Source organism: Puma concolor, chromosome F2 (assembly GCF_028749965.1).
Source record: "Puma concolor isolate L17-30 chromosome F2, mPumCon1.1.hap2, whole genome shotgun sequence".
Lineage (NCBI taxonomy): Eukaryota > Metazoa > Chordata > Mammalia > Carnivora > Felidae > Puma > Puma concolor.
This window is the reverse complement of record NC_141684.1, coordinates 53,819,999-53,838,196: the sequence shown is the minus strand read 5'-3', so window position 1 is coordinate 53,838,196 and position 18,198 is coordinate 53,819,999. Positions and strand designations below refer to the sequence as shown.

The window sequence follows — 18,198 nt, the reverse complement described above, 5'->3', positions numbered from 1 at the left end:
TCACAGCTGGGACTAGAATAACACTGACAAAGATGACTGAGTACATTCCCTAAGAGCACCCGAAAAACATGCTCCTCATGGTTTGATGTAAAGATGAATGTTGCAAAAGAATGGCAGTGAGTTGTGTCATGTATATTCTACCAATATAGCCTTCTCAATATGCATAAAGATATTTGTGTTTGCTTTTAGCTTATTATCCGCACCACCCCCCCTCCCCCCCGGAAATCTCTGTTGGTTGTTTCCTATTAATAACCTTGAAACACTTAGTGCTTAGCCCTAACACAGCACTTGAGTTTGGGGGTGAGTTTTATGTTTTTAATTCTTTTTCCTTATCCTATATGTATTGTAGTTAAGATTACGAAGGGTTTTAGGAGACGGAAGGAAAATTGACTTTTGCAAGCTCAGCCTATCAGTTTTAACATCCTCTTCACTGGACATATGAACCAAGTTTCAGAGACCTGCCCCTAACCCTGGCCTCTGACTCCCTCTGTGGTTGCCCTGTTGAGGTCAGTTTGAGGACCATATTAGAATGGTTTGTAACCCTTAAATTGCTATAGCAGTTGTTGATGTTATTGTGTTTCCGGCTGTTTTCGGGAGATCCTCTCTTCACCCGCCAGTTTGGATGCTAATTTTATCAAACTATGTGAATGCTCTTCCTGTGTCACTCCTAAACTATCATCCTCATTTTGTTCCTTAGTTCCCAAGCTCATAAACTATTTCTCTCTCTCCTGAGCCTCCCTATATGCTTTCTTTTCTCAGAGCCCAGGGGAATTTTTTTCAAATATGGTTATAAAATCTCACATTGTAAAGCCCTTAGCCCTCATTACCTAATTGCCTTCCTCCCTTTAACTTAATTACAATCTGTCTCTCCTCAAAGTGTCCTGAAACATGCTCACTCCCAAAACCAGATTCTCGCCTATGCTTCTCATCTCTTTCTGTCTACATTACTCTTTATAGTCTCATCTGTTAGCCATGAGTCCACTTAAACACCTTTTAAACTTTTTTTTCAATTCCACCTTGCTCTATATCTCGGGATAATGCATCCTAAAAGTCTCTTCCTTACTAAGGAGAAGGGTCAGAAGGCTCGTAGAGTCACCCCTGGATTTTGTCAATGAGAAAACGAGGTTACATCATTCACCCAGGTGTTACAGCAAGTGGCTAAGATCTGGATTTTAGATAGGTCATCTGACTTAGATTGGAAAAGAAGGATTTGAGAAGAGCACATTTATCTTATCAGTGGATGGACTAGAATGTGAAGGGAGATTCACTCAGACCTCTAAGCCACCATGACTCACAGGAACCCAACAAAGTGCAATTGACAGAGTAATAATGGGAGGCACCACAAGAAACCAGGTATGTGCCTTAGAACGTCAATACTCGATTCCTGACTGAACTGGAGTGAATACCATCTTCCCTTTTTTCCCCGAAAATTTGTTTAAAGTAGATAGTTTTAAGAAAAAAAATTGAGGGTTTGAACATAAGTGGTTTTAATGTCTTCTAGTAGCTGTCTCCATGAGTACGGGGTTGGAACTTCCCTTTCTTAATGGATATTGAGTCCCTTCATGATTAGTGACCACAGTTGATAACTTCCAATAAATTTTGGTTATCACAGAAGTCTTGTTTCATCTTTTAAAGACTCTTTTCTGTTCATTTTTAAAAATTAAACTGCATATTTAGTTCAAAGCTTTCTCCGATGGCCCCAGACTTGACTAGATCCAACTATATGGCTCCTATGGTTTCCTTTGGGGGAGGGAGCATGGTTTGCTCTCTACAAAACTTTCCCTTTTCTCTCTTCTAGCTGCTAGCTCCTCAGTGTTGTGACAAGAATAAACATCTTACTTAACTGGGTGAGGTTACAGGTGTCTCCCTGGTGGACCATAGTTGCTCACCAGGATTATTGCCATTAAGGGTGGACGATAGCTCCAACCTGCCCTGCTCCAGCCAGGCTCAAGCCTTTGAAGCTTTCCTGGGCATTGCTCCTTAAGTTTGGCCACCTCCACTGCTGACCCCTTGCTGGCACATTCATGTGGCTTTCCTTTGCCTACACCTCTTAGCTACTCTTGCTTTGTTTCCAGGCAACTCTATAGGTCTGAATCTCATCTTCCCTCTGCAGCCATCTCCAGGCAGGACCGGTGGGATCCATCGTCCTTACCTCCCAGAAACCCCAAATAGCCCTGACTCCCCTCCTTACCTGACAATCCCTGTGACGCCAGGTTCACTCCAGTTAACTTTCCCACTGCTTCAAGAGAATGAGACAGATCGACAAGTCCCTGACAAAGCAGACATCTAATTAAGGAGAAAAGTGTCCATTTTCTTTCAGGCGAGGCCAAGCCTTATGAGGATGCTCTTGGCATCTGTGCTTCTCTGGGTTTTGGGGAGCAAAGCATCTGACTCTCTGCAAACTGCACTTCCTAAGACAGGCTGCCTTCTCCCCTCTCAGGAGCATCGTACGCCTTGGTGAGAGAGTCAGTCCTGACAGGTGTCTGTCTAGTTAACCTTTGGGGAGGGAGCTGGGTCTAACACAGGTGCCTCCTTGAGTTTGGAATTTGAAGCATAGAATGACTTTTGTTCATAGCTTTAAGTCACTGAAATTGTAACCGACGTGAAAAACACGCAACATTGTTATTTATACATACATAATAAAATAAAGGCATTTCTAAAATTGTTCTTATTATGATAAAAATGATTTTCATTTAAGTAGTAGTGTGTCATACCTGAGAGTTCCAGGAAGTCACATCATTGTCATCGTGGAAGGAACCTGGGATTTACCTGTGCGGCATGCAGAGGCCACATTTGCCAACAGCCGCTCGAGCTTAGAGGATTACCAGGCTCTGTTAGAGATTATCGCTCTATTTATGCTTCTTGCCTCATCATTTCAACATATGTTCAACACAGGTTTTATAGTGGTTTATAAGCTCCATCCATGAATATGAGATAGCAGCTTTAATGAAAAGCAAAATATTGTAATTCACAAATGATCTGGATCAAGCATGCAAGAAAATATGTGAAGGCTTGCCTGACTGGCTCATTCGGTAACACGTGCAACTCTTGATCTTGGGGTTGTGCGTTTTGGGTATAGGGATCACTCAAAAATAAAATATTTTAGAAATGTTCAAAAAATCAATATTGGCAAACTTAGATTTCTAAAACAATCAAGTAATGATATTTCCATAATTTTTAGAACATCTTACTTTGAGTGCCCAAAGATTAAGAAATGAGCAGATATGCACCCTTCGTAATAGGGCTTGTTCTTTTTACAGTTAATGAAATAATGGTTTTCTTTAATTTTTATTCTTCTCTTACAAAGATTGAAAGAGTAGCCAAATCACATGTTGATCAATTGTTTTGCCTACCACTTGATTTTATCTGAGACCCTTTTTTCTTTCTTTCTTTCTTTCTTTCTTTCTTTCTTTCTTTCTTCCTTCCTTCCTTCCTTCCTTCCTTCCTTCCTTCCTTCCTTCCTTTTTCTTTCTTTCTTTCTTTCTTTCTTTCTTTCTTTCTTTCTTTCTTTCTTCCTTCCTTCCTTCCTTCCTTCCTTCCTTCCTTCCTTTTTCTTTCTTTCTTTCTTTCTTTCTTTCTTTCTTTCTTTCTTTCTTTTTTTCTTTCTTTCTTCTTTCTTTCTTTCTTTCTTTCTTTCTTTCTTTCTTTCTTTCTTTCTTTCTTTCTTTCTTTCTTTCTTTTCTTTTTCTTTCTTTTCTTTTTAACTATCTGCTTAAATTTAAACCTACAGGCTGCAGCGTCAGGTTCTAGTTGTTGTCCCATTAACTCCTTATTTTACAAAGCTTGGGAAAGGCTGACTTGCGGTAAGGAGTATACTCCCCCTAGTGGATAAAGAGAGAGAAGACAGTATTTGATTCCTTCATTTGAGGGTTAATTACCGTTTCAATTTTTGAGCACTCTGTTTTGGGGCTTAGTTTCTCCCTTAAAAGCTCTACTTTGTTGCACCCAAGTTACCAGGGCTCCATCAAGTAGTCTAAGAAACTTTTTGTTGTTTACTCTTATCTCCACTGTTGTCTTTTTTTTTTCCCCATCATGATTATCTTCCTCATTAAAGTTATTCAGCCAACAGACATTTATTAAATGTCTGCCATGTGTCAGGCACAACTCTAGGCACTGGGGATGTAGCAGTGAGTGAAGAAAATGATTCAAAATACTGGCACTGGGAGCTTAAAATAGTATCAGATAGTGTTCATTGTGTGTTTCCCACATGCCAGATTAGTACTTAGGGATTTGTAATTATTATTTAACCGAATCATCCCAACAGCCCTACGAGGAAGCTGAGAGGCAAAGAAATTTGCCCAAGATCACACATAGAGAGGGAGAAGTAAGCAACACTTCCAACACCTTCCCCGACAAGACCCCACAGGAACTCTGAACCTCGTGGCCCTGTTTTAATGTCCATTATGGCATTTTTTTTAAATTGCCTATCTCCTCCAACTAACAGGAATGCTTCATAAGAGCAGGGACTGTGTCTGCTTGTTCATCACCGTAACCCAGAGCCTAAAGCCTGCCACAGCTCTTTTCCAGAGTAATTTGGTTAAGTGGCTTAATGGTAATCAATGAGTTGAAAACTGAACTCAGGACTAATTGACTCCAAAGCCCTTTCTCTAACCGAGAAACTCTAACTTCCATGCGTATCCAAAATGCAGACAGCAACCCCTTACTGGTTGGCTCATTTGTGAATTATTTTGGAGTTAGGTGTCACCGCCAGGTTTTTTAAAGAGGAGGTGAAGATAGCGGAGTCTAAAATGAACCGGATCTGATTCTTTAGAAGATTTAAAATCTTCAAACAGATCTTCATTTGCCTCTTCTCCTAAATTTTACAGCCAGAGGAGACAGCAAGAAGCCAAATCAACTCTGGGCCAGGTGGATTCCCCATTTAAGAGCCATTGATGCTTTGCGGTAAAGACCAGAGCGTGGAGAGAGGTGCTGGTGCCGCCCTTTCAGGAGCTACCCCTCCTGCGGTGAGTACAACCAATTCGTGTATGAACAGATCAATTTGCATGGTATTAGTTATTTATTTTATAGTAGTTATTCCCTCAGTCGTGGTATGCCCTACACCATTATTCGCCACTTGCCAAGTGACTTAAGAGCACGATAGCGATCATTCAAATCTATTAACCTTTCTTTCTGAGTTTGAAAGTAATTAGCAGCCTTCTGGCCTGCGTTGCCTAGGGCAGGATGGTGAATATTGAAAGAGTAATCTTGCCATTTGAAGTGCTTCTGGCTTGAATAAATGTTTGCTCAGTTGCAGCAATGCCCAGGTAATTCCTTGGTAATGAAGCAGGGATCACCTTCCAGCGCTGAGGCGCGCTGGGGCGAGCAGGAAAAATTAGTAGATGCCGGAATAGCTTGTGGGGTAGATCTCTCTCAGCCTACCTTTTAGGTTTCTATTTTAAAGAGGAATTGCTGGTGTCTGTTCCTATTACCCAAGACGTAGGAAATGAAACAAACCAAAAAGAGAAAACTGAAAAGTTATTTCAGGCTGGCCGATCTTAAACAACAACAAAAAACAACCCAAGGGAATCCTGAATATCACAAACCAGGAGGCCTAGCCTGTCATCCAACTTTTATTAAGATCGTAGGGATGGTTCTTCCCTCCTTAAGTCTTTTGTGTATGGGGAGTTAGTTCTGTAAAGGCAAGTTTGCCAGTTAATTCATCACAGCTCTTCCTTTGTTGCACCCATATTTTTTTCTCCCCAGTCACATTGTGTTTACAGTTAATAACCACCACCTATTATCTCCAATCTCTTCCTTCTGCCTTTCTGCGGTCCTGTCTTCTCCTTTAGTACAAAACTCCTCCTATAAACCTCTATGCAAAATTCTCTCACATTTTACTAAACCTCCCTTTCCTAACTGTAGGTGGTGATTCCAGCTGCCCTCTGGGCATCTCTACCTGAATTTCCTGCTCTTGCTTGAAGCTCAATGTATCCCAAACTGAACTTATCCCCAGATCTGCTCCTGCTCTTTCTAATCATTGCTGAAGCCCTGAGTATGGGTTTTGGATCTGTCCCCCTCCATGAATTCCTGCTGCCCACAGTCAAGTTGCTCTCACTCTTTCTAGGACTTCTTTGAAGTTCTTTTAGTTGGCCTCCATGCTTTTCAAATACCATTCCTGTAGGCAACCTGCCCATTCATTTTAGGCACAACTGCCGTCAATCTGCCGCCCAACAACCATGAGTAGCCCATTAACGAATTAGAGAGACGCTCCCCGGCCCAGCTGCACCACCAGAGCTCTCCACCATGGGCCCTTGGACCTACCCTGAATGCCCACTAAACTGGGGATCTCCCCCTCTCCTAAAGCGACTGGTCCTCTTATCTCCGGGAGTTACCTTACACTGTTTCTTCCTCATGGTATGCCAGTCTCAGTTCCTTCTTCCCCAACTCCATCCATTTCTTAAGACCTTCAACTCACTTCCAAAGCCAGTTTCCAATTCCTCCTGAAGATCTTTCCCTCCATCTCTTTTTAGCACATTGTTGGTGTTTCTCCCATCATACTTCCCTTATTTTCTTCTTCCTGGTATTGTGGTTACTGATTTACATATCTTATTACATACCCCCACACCCACCTCCACACCCACACACACCCCAACACACACTCCCACACTCACCCTCACACCTATACCCACCCCCAAACCCACCCTCATTCCTATGCCCACCTCCACAACCCACACACCCCATACATCCACACACCCATACACACCCCCACCACATCAACACCCCCACCACACCAACACCCACATCCACACACCCACACACACACTTCCATGCTGCAGGTGGTGCCCTAGTTAGGGAAAAGCAGCAGCTTTGGATCCTAACTCTAACACCCTATATAAGTGGCTTTGGGCAAGTTTCTTATCCATTCTGGACTTAGTTCTCTTGTGGTAATAAGTGAGTATTAATGGTCAACTTTTCAAATTAAATTAACGTGAGTGTATTAACTGCCAGATGCTCACTAAATGCTGGCTCTTGTTATTAATTCTATCAGCCTTCTTGTCTGCAGATCCCTGCAATGTCTAGCCCATGCATTATACAAAATAGGTTCTCAGAATGCTGGTTGTATTGAAGGATCTTGCCTTTAGGTGGATCCTTTTGTTTAATACTTATCTCAAAATTGAGTAGCAGTTTGACAAGCATTGTGTTGACCTACAGAGCACCGATGAACAACTCCCAATCAGATTTACCAGATTCTGGGGTTTTGGGCAGGACCAAAGTGACCCAATTCTTACCCAATTATTATAAAGCTCATCTTGGTATGGTGAAGCCTAACCATCACTTAATGTTTCAGACCAGTTGGAGCTGTATGATAAGTAGGTATCCAAAAAGTAAAAAACCAGCAAATGCATTGAAGTCTAACAGCCTCAAGCCAGAGAACTGGTGTCAGTCTACATTAACCCAAAGGCTCCCTGAGGCCTTTGGGCTGGTTGTCCCAGAGCTGGTTGTCCCAGAGCTTCCTCCTGGGAATGACTGAGGAGACTAAAACAGGAGATGAATATCTGGTTCTCCCAGCCACAGACACATGATCAGTCATTCAGATAAATAAAGCAGACTGTTAGCCATGTGATAGAATTCCCAGGCTTAGCCCCACTTGCAGTGATTCTCAAAGGCTGGTGGTTTTAGAAAGAAGGGCAGAGAGTGATTTCCCCTCATTGAAACATATCAAAACGACCTATGGGTCCCTTTCCCTTCCAGTAATTCTGGGAATCGCTCTCTAAAGCTCCTATAAATTTATCCCTTTGTTGGGGATTAGTTAGAAGTAAAGGAAGATAAGACAGGGATTAAGATGGAAAAAATTGGGGGCTAAGCAAAAAAGGGCACAACAGACAGAAGCGTAGTCTCATTTAACATCCATCCACAGTACTGTTTCAGACATGAATTCTCTAGCTGGTACATGTACCACAAGTTTAATGAAGAGCATCAAAGAAGTACAATTGCTTTTTGATAGAGGAATGTAAAAGTCATTCACTGATAAGCAGAAAGACAATTGTTCTCTAATTCACATGTATGGCCGCCTCTCCCCTTTCCTGGAACATGAGTGAGCATGTGTGTGTGCTCACACACGCGCGCACACACACACACACACACACACACACACACGAGGCTTTCTTCAGGTCAGCCAAGGGTGCTTATTCTGTACCAATTGCCAAGAATATTTTTTTCTCTACAGAAGCTGAGTGTCATAATTATTTACATATTTGTCTGGCTCTCTGCCTATTTCTTGACAAGTTCCAAAAGGAATTTAAGATGGCTTATGTGGTTATGTACTATAACAAGAATTTAAATTGGAAGTGAGGTGAAAGAAGAAATTAAACCAAAGATGCAAGCATAGGGAGACAGGAAAATAATTAAAAAGTATAAAAAAAATGATCCATATACCTGCTACCCGTCAGCCATAAATTTGCATTCTCAGCATTCCAGTGGCCTAGTTTGAGGAGAAACCTAGTCAATTACATAATTCTCATCTATAAGAGAGATTCCCAAACGTGTATGTGCATCTGAATCACCTAATGAGCTTATAAAACTATAATCACCTGGGCCCCACCAATAGAATTTCAAATTCTGTAGATCTGGGGTGAGATCCTGAGAGTTATAATTTTAATGTGTTCTTTTGCTCTCTCGGATAAAAGGAAACCAACTTCTCAGGACAAGAGCAATTATTCTTGATATTAAGATCTCCAGGACTTTCTTCTAGGGAGTGACAAAGGAGACCTTGTGAAATCCAAGGAACATTCTTACAGAGATTCAAGATGAGTTTCAGAGGCCCTCAGGTTGATGCTTATAATAACCTTCAAAATAGGTTTTGTCATCCACAGTTATGTGAAAGTAATTATGTTGAGAGTTGATAAAGAGGCAACAAGAAGCATAATGATGTTCTCCAGGAACTTGATTTTTGTTAGTTTGGCTTGACCCACGATAGGAACTAAAAGGATTTTAAATCTACTCAATCCCATTATCTTTACACGGAGCTAAAAATGAACAAGTTCTTAGGAAATCTGTCAGCAAAGTATGCAAGCAAAGTATGCAAGCAAGCACGGAGATTTATCTACAACCTAGAATATGAGTTTGAAGAGATGTAGTCTAGCTACTCTTCTCTTAAATTTATTCTTGGGGAATTGTATTGTTCCCAGCTTAAATTGTAGTAGAGGGGGGAGGCAAAAGGCAGGGGTAGGGAGGGGGTGGGGATGGAAAGAAGTGAGCTCATCCTTATTATGGGAAGACCGAAGTTTGTTTTTAGTGACCCGAAATCACTGAAAGTTCTCATGGTGGTGACGTTCTTCATACACACGAACTTTTCATGATCTTGTAAAGGTTCCTTCATTTCAATGGTGTAGCAAAAGAGACTTAAATTGTACTCTGTTTTTCCTGTCTCCCATCTTGCCGCCTTGAATCTGAAGTGAATCTGCAAGACCTTGTGGCATTTCATAGACGTTCTGTTTTTTTAAACAAATCAAGAATTGGTTGAGATGCTCTTTTGGTTTTCTAGGAAAGGGACAGTTTGGGCTGGTTTTAGACAATTTATTACTTGCAGGTGTGCATAAAATTACTGCTGTCAAGCCTTGGGTACAAAATGACTTAAGAAGGCTGCTATTAGATATTGAGACCTCACTCATTTGTTCATTAAATATCTATAGAGAGCTTGGTACTTGCCAAGCACTGAGCTAGATGATAAGAATACAAGAGTAGCCAAGACTGCCTCCATGATGTTTGCAGTCTTATCTTTACAGAAGTGAAAAGAGGTGATTATAACGTAGTGTGGCAAATAGTCTGAAGGAGGAAATGCAGAATACTCAAGAGAGGAAACAAAACTATACCTCGGTGGTCAGGGAAGGCTTGGTGGAGGAAATTACATGTAAGCTGAGACCTAATGTGTAGGTAGAAATTAAACATGTAAAGGTAGGTTAAGCATGGGTTGGGATGGAGTTCAAGATGGAAGATGGGAGAGGATGTTTATCAAAAAACCTCCCAGCTCATTGTGAACATTCACGAAACAGAAGAAAGTATGTTGCTGAAGCTGCACATAGTGTATGTACGATTGGGAGTAAAAAACCTGGGAGATAAGGAGGGGGGAGGTGCAGATCTTAAATAACCTTATAATCCATATTAAGGAATCTAGACTGTATCCCAGGAGAATTGGAGAGCCATTGAGCTGGTGATCATTTGTTTGCATTTAGAAAGATCGCTTAAACTAAATCTCTCCAGTCCTATCTTCCATCACGCATAGGGTCAGAGGAAGGATATTAATTGTTTCACACTTGAAATCTAAGGTAGTGAAAAAAATTTAGAATGGAGAATCCCATTGCACCCTGAAAGAGTCCAACACAGGTATGCCCTATCTTGGCTGCCCCGGGTATGCTAACTTGGAGGTGGCTGGACCCCTTTGAGGTCAGGAAGGTGAAGATACTTTGCTGGTTGTGAGATCCTAAATAAATGATCATGTTAATATGCTCCCCTTATATTGTGCCTCACATACACCACATCTGTAGTTCCAATATCCAAGCAAACAGAGTCTCTAAGGAGAAGGGTAAATGGGCATACAGAACTAAGTGCCCCCTGCCTTGCAGGTTGGAGATGTAACAAGATCCCTAAGAAAGGTAAGCAGGATATTTGTAAATGTTTCTATTAATGGGACAATTATTTGACAGGGACATTGAAATCTATTAGTGGAAAAGTGTTCTCAAGTAAAACAACAAAGGAAAAATATATCACTTTCTATATGTTTATGATTGATAAACCCCTTTTACAGCTAGAGCTGGAAGAGGACCAAGTCCAGGCCGTAGTATATACAGGGTATTCATGGCTCTGCTTAAAGTAATATGAGTTGAGGGGCAACTGGGTGGCTCAATGGGTTGAGCATCTGACTTCAGCTCAGGTCATGATCTCATGATTCGTGGGTTCAAGCCCACATCGGGCTCTCCGTTGTCAGCATGGGGCCTGCTTCAGATCCTCTGTTCCTCCATTCTCTCCACCCCTCCCCTGTTTATTTCTCTCAGAAATAAACATTTTTTAAAAAAGTAATACGAGTTGACCCATAATACAGAGCAAGTCAATTTATGGAAAAATTACCCTGGCTTTAATACTATATTGTTAAACTGGAATATTGGCTAATGAGGTTATTCAAAGGAAAAATAAAATGTTTCTGAAATGACAATGCTTAACATGATTCCCTATGTATAGTCTGCCATCTAGTGTTGATTTGTGGAAATAAAAAAGGCTGGTACAGTAATTTTCAAGTCAGGCTCACCATGTTAAGACATCAAATTATACCATGAGACCCTCTGAGGTTTGTGGAGGTGAGGGAGTGGCTGGGTGAATGCAAGAACAGGCAACTGGTAAGATAGCAGTTACTTGTGGGAAACAGTAGTGTGTAACTAACGGTTCTCAATTCTGTCTACCCCATGTCATCACCTGGGAAACTTTTAAAAAGTACAGGTGGGTAAGCCACACTGCAGACCTAGAAAATCAGATTCACTCAAGTGGGACCCAGCAATGGCATATTTGAAAACTCCCACATTATTCTAGTATGCAGCCAGGGTAAGGATGACCAGGTAATGGGTTAAAACTATGGGCTTCAGGACACCTGGGTGGCTCAGTCGTTGAGCATCTGACTTCGGCTCAGGTCATGATCTCATGATCCGTGAGCTAGAACCCTGCTTTGATTGAATACAGGTGAGCCCCACTTCTCTCTCTCTCTCTCTCTCTCTCTCTCTCTCCCCCTCTCCTTCTGTCTCTCTCTCCCCCTCTCCTTCCTTCTCTCTCTCTGAGCCCCTCATGGGATTCTCTCTCTCCTCTCTCTCAGTCTGCCCTCACTCGTGCCCTCTCTCTCAAAAAAAAAGACTGTGATTCCAGCTCCATCACTACATGAGTGTCAGTGCTTAGTTATTATGTAACCTTGAGCAGGGAAATTAGGCTAATGAAGTAACATCTATGTGCCTCAGTAAAATGAGGGTAACAACCCTCCTTGGGTTATTGTGAGGATTAAATATCATAAATGTCAAGTGTTTAGCATACTGCCTAGTACAGAGTATTCAAAACAAATGTTAAATATTAATAGTAATTTTATTATTATGTATTACTGTAAAGGAAAATAGTTTGTGAGTTATTTAAGGGAATAAACAACCTAAGGGATATGAACATATAACATATGGCATATTAGAAATTAGAACATATTATATACGTCACATTTCTATTCCTCTTAAACTGGAAGACTTGTGGGATTGAATGCTGATGCCCAGATCAGCCATCCCCCAAGGAGCACATGACTTCTTTGGTGCTGATCTAAAGTGCTGTAGGGCATATGGGGCACCTGGGTGGCTCAGTCAGTTAAGCATCCAACTTCAGCTCAGGTCATGATCTCGCGGTTCATGAGTTCGAGCCCCATCGGGCTCTGTGCTGACAGCTCAGAGCCTGGAGTCTGCTTCGGATTCTCTGTCTCCCTCTCTCTCTGCCCCTCCCCTGCTCACACTCTGTGTTCTCTCTCTCTCAAAAAGAAAATTTAAAGTGCTTTATAGCATAGTAAATTATTCTCAGTCATTCCCAGTCTCTGTCATTGGGTTCAAAATGGTCACTTCCCTAACACGTTTCATTTGTCTTGCTTGGGTCAGGTATCATTTCCTAAATTAGGAGCAGAACCACATCTCTACAGATGTTGTGACAGTAGTGAAGTGCTAGGCACTGGCAGTAGTTTGTAAAGAATAGGAAATCACTGTGACTTAGAGTTATCTTTACAATCAGAAAAAAAAAGATCTATTGTTACTATAGATGACTTGGGGAAGAAAAAAATATCTGAAAAGACTCAGAGGATTCCAGTAAAGAGCAATAGTTTATTTGGCTCAGTATTGGATGGGAATATTAGGTGGGACCATGTTATGAAAAACTTTGGCTAGGATAAATTGGGTATTAGGGGCTAGGGTAAAGGAAACATCAAATGTAGCAGGTTCTAACTTGAAAGTGAAAGGAGGTGGGAGTGGGGAGGAAATGCATACATTACAGGAGAGTAGGAGAAAATTCTGAGCAGAAATTAATTCGTTTGGTCAGATGCATGTTGAGCTGATAAAAGGAGAAGACATTCAGAAGGAAATGTCCAGTAAGGAACCAGAGAATCAGGGTGAGTACTTAGAAGGGAAATGTGGGCCTTGGATCAAGATCGGGGAACCAGTAGAATAGGTGTGAGAGTTGAAGTCCTGAGCATGCATGTGTTTCCTCAGTGACTTGACAGGAGAGCGGATCACGGATGACATGCTATATAGAGCAGCATCATTGCCACAGGCAGAGAAGTCAGCAAAGTGCCGAGAAGTGCACAGTGGAGAGAATTTTAAGTGGGATTTTAAAAACACACAACAAGCAAGGGGAAAGAATTGCAGAGAAGTCAAGTTAGAGGCAGGAAAGATTCAGCTTCTATAAATTAGGACATCACTGCCAACTGCAAAAAAGGCAAAGGGGTGCCTGGAAGGCTCAGTGGGTTGGGCGTCCAACTTCAGCTCAGGTCATGATCTCGTGGATGGTGAATTCTTGCCCTGCATTGGGCTTCGTGCTGAAAACTCAGATCCTGGAGTCTGCTTCAGATTCTGTGTCTCCCTCTCTTTCTGCCCCTCCCCTGTTTGTGCTCTATGTCTCTCAAAAAAATGAATAAACATTAAAAAATTTTAACGGCAAAACTATTGGAATGATATTGGTGGCCAATTGCTTCACATCCTTATCAACTCTGGTATCACTGAGGGTTTATTTGGTTTCTTTTGGATGTCGCTGGGTTTTGTTTTGTTCTAGTCATTCTTGTGTGTGTAGTGGTATATTATTATTTTCATTTGAATTTCTTGGATAATGCAATATTGAGCATTTTTACATGGGCTTATATTTTGCATATATACTCCTGTGGAGTCTGTGTTCAAATTATTTGTCTATTCTGCAATTATATTTTTCCTTTTTCATTGAAGTATAGTTGATACACAACATTACCTTAGTTTCAGGTATACAACATAGTGATTCAACAAGTCTACACATTATGCTATGCTCACCACAAAAGTAGCCACCATATGTCACCATGTAACACTGTTAAAATACCATTTACTATATTCCCTATGCTGTACATTTTATTCCCATGACTTATTCATTCGTAACTGCAAACCTGTATTTCCCACCTCTGTCTGCCTATTTTACCCATTCCCCCACTCCTCACCCCTGCAAAAATCAGTTCTCCATGTTTATGAGTATGTTTCAACCTTTTATGCATTCATTCATTTTGTTTTTTACATTCCACGTACAAGTGAAATCATATAGAATTTGTCTTTCTCTGTCTGACTTATTTCACTTGGCATAATACCAACTAGGTCCATCCGTGTTGTTACAAATAGCAGGATCTCATCCTTTTTATGTTTGTGTAATATTCCATTTATATATGTACCATATCTTCTTTATCCATTCATCTATCAATAGATACTTAGGTTGCTTTCATATCTTAGCTATTGTAAGTAATGTCACAATAAACATGGGGGTGTATATATCATTTCAAATTTGTGTTTTGTTTTCTTTAGGTAATTACCCAGTAGTAGAATTACTGGATCACATGGTAATTCTATTTTTAATTTTTTGAGGAAACTTCATACTGTTTTCCTCGGTGGTTGCATTAATTTACATTCCCATCAACAGTGCATGAGGGTTCCTTTTTCTTCACATCCTCACCAACACTTGTTATTTCTTGTCTTTTTGATTCTATAAGCTGATATCTCATTGTGGTTTTGATTTGTATTTTCCTGATTATTAGTGATGTCGAGTATCTTTTCATGTGTTGCTTGAACATCTATATGTCTTCTTGGGAAAAAATGTCTGTTCAGGTCCTCTGTCCATATTTAATCAGATTATTTGGTTTTTTGTTTGTTTGTTTGTTTTGTTTTTTGATGTGGAGTTTTATATATTCTTTACATATTTTAGGTATTAACCCCTTATCAGCTATATCATTTGTGAATATCTTCTCCCATTCAATAGGTTGCCTTTTCACTTCATTGATGGTTTCCTTTGATGTACAAAAACTTTTATTTTGATATAGTGCCAGTAGTTTATTTTTGCTTTTGTTTGCCTTGCCTTACGATACATATCTAGAAAAATGTTGCTAGGGACAATGTTTAAGAAATTATCGCCTATGTTTTCCTCTAGGAATTTTATGGCTTCAAGTGCCACATTTAGATCTTTAATCTATTTTGAGTTTATTCTTGCATATGGTATAAGAAAGTGGTCCAGTTTCATTGTTTTTAATGTAGCTATCCAATTTTCCCAACACTGTTTATTGAAGATACTGTCTTTTTCCCTATTGTATATTCTTGCCTGAGTTGTTGTAGATTAATTGCCCATATAAGTATGGGTTTCTTTATGGGTTCTCTGTTCTTTTCCATTGATCTATGTGTTTATTTTTGTGTCAGTGCCATACTGTTTTGATTACAACTTTGTGATATATGTTGAAATCTGGGATTGTGATATCTCCAGCTTTGTTCTTCTTTCTCAAGAATACTTGGGTTATGTGGGCTCTTTTGTGGTTCTGTACAAATTTTATAATTATTTGTTCTAGTTCCATGGAAAAGGCTGTTGGTGTTTTGATAGGGATTGCATTGAATCTGTAGATTGTCTTGGGTAGTACGGACATTTGAATGATATTAATTATTCCAATCCATGAGCATGGAATATCTTCCATTTTGTTTTTGTTGTCTTGAATCTCTTTCATCAGTGTTTTATAGTTTTCTGAGATCTTTTTTCACCTCTTTGATTAAGTTTATTCCTAGGTATTGTATTCTTTTTGGCACAACTGTAAGTGGAATTCTTAATTTCTCTTTCAGCTAATTATTAGTGTACCAACATGAAATAGACTTCTGGGGCACCTGGGTAGCTCAGTTGGTTAAGCATCTGACTCCTGATTTCAGCTCAGATCATGATCTCACAATTTGTGGGATTGAGTCCTGGGTTGGGCTCTGCACTGAAATCACTGAGCCTGCTTGGGATTCTTTCTCTCCCTCTCTCTCTCTCTGCCCCTCCTCTACTTGCATGCTTTCTCTCTCAAAATAAATACATAAACTTTAAAAAAAATGAAACAGATTTCTGTGTATTAATTTTGTATCCTGTGAGTTTAATGAATTCATTTGCCCATTCTAATAGTATTTTTGGTGCAGTCTTTCCAGTGTTCTATGTATAGTATCATGGCATCTGAAAGCAGTGACAGTTTTACTTCCTCTTTACCAATTTTGATGCCTTTTATTCCTTTATCTTGTATGATTGCTGCAGCTAGGATTCTTAGTAGTATGTTGAAGCAAAGTGGTGAGAGTGGGCATTCTTGTCTTGTTCCTGCTCTTAAAGGAAAATCTCTAGTATTTTACCATTGAGTATGATGTTAGCTGTGGGTTTTCCATATATGGCCTTTATTATGTTGAGGTATATTCCCTGTAAACCCACTTCACTGAGTGGGTTCACTGAGTTGAAATTTGTCACATGCTTTTTCTGCATCTCTTGGAATTATCATTTAACTTTTATTCTTCATTTTGTTGATGTGGTATGTCATGTTGATTGATTTGCAAATATTACACCATCCTTGCATCCTTGGAATAAATCCCAACTGATCATGGTGAATGATCCTTTTAATGTGCTGTTGAATGCAGCTTGCTAATATTTTGTTGAGGATTTTTACATCTATGTTCATCAGAGATACTGACCTGTAGTTTTCTTTTTTTCTAATCTTTGTCTGATTTTGGTATCAGGATAATGCTAGCTTCATAAAATGAATCTGGAAGCTCTCCTTCAATTTTTTTGGACTAGATTGAGAATAATAGGTAACTGGTATTAACTCTTCTTTAAATGTTTGGTGCAATTCACCTATGACTCCATCTGGTCCTACACTCTTTTTGTTGTAATTTTGTTATTGTAGTTTTAAATTCCTGTATAGTTAACATACAGTGTTATATTAGTTTCAAGTGTACAATATATTCAACAAAAATTCAACAATTCCATACATCACTCAGTGCTCATCACAAGTGGCCTCCTTAATTCCCATCACCTACTGTACCAATCTTCCCACCAACCTCCCCTCTGTTAACCATCAATATGTTCTCTATAGTTAAGAGTCTGTTTCTTCATTTCTATCTCCCCTCCTTTCTTTTTTCCTTTGCTCATTTGTTTTATTTTGTTTCTTAAATTCCACATATGAGTGAAATCATATGGTACTTGTCTCTCTGATTTATTTCACTTAACATCATACTCTCTAGCTTCATCCATGTTGTTGCAATTGGTAAGATTTTATTTTTTATGACTGAATAATATTCTCGTGTGTGTGTATATGTCTGTACACACACACACACACACACACACACACCCCAAATCTTCTTTATCCTTTTGTCTATCGATGGACCTGTGGGCTGTTGCCATAATTTGGCTATTGTAATAATGCTTCTATAAACATAGGAGTACATATATCACTTTGAATTATTGTTTTTGTATATTTTGGTTAGATACCCAGTAGTGTGATTACTGGATCACAGGGTAGTTCTATTTTTAAAGTTTTGAGGAACTTCCATACTGTTTTCCACAGTGGCTACATTGGTTTGCATTCCCACCTACAGTGTTAAGGGTTCTTTTTTCTCCAAATCCTCACCAATACTTGTTGTTTCTTGTGTTTTTTACTTGAATCTTTCTGACAGGTGTGAGGTGATACTTCAGTATAGTTTTTATTTGCAGTTCTCTAATGATATTGAGTATCTTTTCATGTTTCTGCTGGCCATCTGTATGTTGTCTTTGGAGAAATGTCTCTTTGTGTCTTCTGCCCATTTCTTAACTGGTTTTGGGGTGTGGAGTTGTATCAGTTCTTTATATATGTTGGATACTAATCCTTTATTGCATATGTCATTTACAAATATCTTCTTCCAATTGTAGTTGTGTTTTATTTTTGTTGATTTGTTTCCTTTGCTGAGCAGAAGCTATTTATTTTGGTGTAGTCCCAGTGGTTAATTTTTACTTTTATACCCCTTGCCTCAGGAGATGTATCTAGAAAAATGTCGCTACTGTCAATATCAGAGATATTGTTGCCCATGCTCATTTCTAGGATTTTTATGGTTCAGGTCTCACATTTAGGTCTTTAATCCATTTTGCATTTATTTTTGTGTATGGTGTAAGAAAGTGGTCCAGATTCATTCTTTTGCATGTAGCTGACCAGTTTTCCCAGCACCATTT

General features: G+C 39.7%; 1 protein-coding gene and 1 long non-coding RNA gene across 4 annotated transcripts in view; one reads left to right on the top strand and one right to left on the bottom strand.

The window, feature by feature from the left end:
- The window catches only part of FABP12 (fatty acid binding protein 12), a 63,302-nt gene extending 60,500 nt beyond the window's left edge, over positions 1-2,802 (bottom strand). For all 3 annotated transcript variants that reach the window (XM_086695930.1, XM_086695931.1, XM_086695935.1), the window contains exon 1: positions 2,715-2,802. The gene's annotated coding sequence lies outside the window, so the exon portion shown is untranslated. The remainder of the gene's footprint in view (positions 1-2,714) is intronic.
- The window catches only part of LOC147572019 (uncharacterized), a 270,675-nt gene extending 263,861 nt beyond the window's left edge, over positions 1-6,814 (top strand). The window contains exon 3 of the long non-coding RNA XR_015247013.1: positions 4,827-6,814. This is a non-coding gene — a long non-coding RNA (uncharacterized LOC147572019). The remainder of the gene's footprint in view (positions 1-4,826) is intronic.
- The last annotated feature ends 11,384 nt before the right edge of the window (positions 6,815-18,198 follow it).